Raw genomic sequence first — 1244 nt, forward strand, 5'->3', positions numbered from 1 at the left:
GCCAGCGAGTGCACCGTCCATCCCTATATAGGATCTGAACCCATGGCCTCAGCGCTACCAGTGCCACACTCTCCTGAGTGAGCCACGTGGCTGGTCCTCTCCCTTATTGCTGAAGGAGAGCCTTGCTGGGTAAAGAATTCTTGGCTGGGAATTTTTTCTTTTAGTATTTTGAATATATCATTCCACTTTCGTCTTGCTGGAAGGTTTCAGTTGAGAAGTGTGCTGTTAGTCTGATGGGGGTTCCTTTGTAGGTGACTTTACACTTTTCTCTTGCTGCTTTTAGAATTCTCTCTTTGTCTTTGAGCTTCGCAAATTTGACAATAATGTGTCTTGGCGAGGATCTTTATGGATTGAATCTATTTGGAGACCTTTGAGCTTCCTGGATTTGAAGGTCTGCATCTCTCCCTACACCTGGGAAGTTTTCTGTTATTATTTCCTTGAATAGGTTTTTGATATCTTTTCCTTTCTCCTCCCCTTCTCGAATACCCATAATTTGGGTGTTAGAATGCTTGAGGTTGTCTGCAATCTCTCTTAGATTTTCTTTAATATTTTTAATTTTTTTCCTTATTTCAAAAAGACCATCTTCAAGATCTGAAATTCTTTCTTCTGCTTGTTCTAGCTTGCTGCAGGAGCTCTCTGTTGTGCTTTTTATTTCATTGAGTGAATTTTTCATTTTTAGGAGTTCTGCTACACTCTTTTTTAAGGTATTAATCTCTCTGTAAATTTCCTCCTTCATATTCTGGATATTTTTTCTTGTTTCCTTGTGTTCTTTTATTAAGTCTTCTTTTATCTCTTTGAGTTTTCTTATGATAATTGCTTGGAACTCCTTTTCAGACATTTCAAGGATTCCTTGCTTTATGCGGTCTGGAAATTGAGCATTACTGTATTCCTTTGGTGGTGTCATATCTTCTTGCTTGTAGTTCTAGTATTTTTTCATTGATGTTTGGTTATCTGGTAGAGGCCTTGTTTCTTATATTACTCTGGGGTTGGCTATGAGTATGTTGATTTCCTCTATTTGCAGGCTCTACTGGAGACTCTTCTTATATCAGTGTAGTCAAGTGAGTGGCAGGTTGACTGTAGAGTGGCCCTGGCTGCTACTGTGGTGGTGAACTGCCCTTGTGGTGACAGAAGGTTTGGTGGTGTCTATATTATACCACCTTGGCTCCTGTTCCAGCTTTCCATGGCTGTAGATTGAGCCCCTGGTGCCATGCATGTCTCAGATCACCTCGGCAGCTGCACTTCCC

Source organism: Galeopterus variegatus, unplaced genomic scaffold, assembly GCF_000696425.1.
Source record: "Galeopterus variegatus unplaced genomic scaffold, G_variegatus-3.0.2 Scaffold945, whole genome shotgun sequence".
In the NCBI taxonomy this organism is placed as follows: Eukaryota; Metazoa; Chordata; class Mammalia; order Dermoptera; family Cynocephalidae; genus Galeopterus; species Galeopterus variegatus.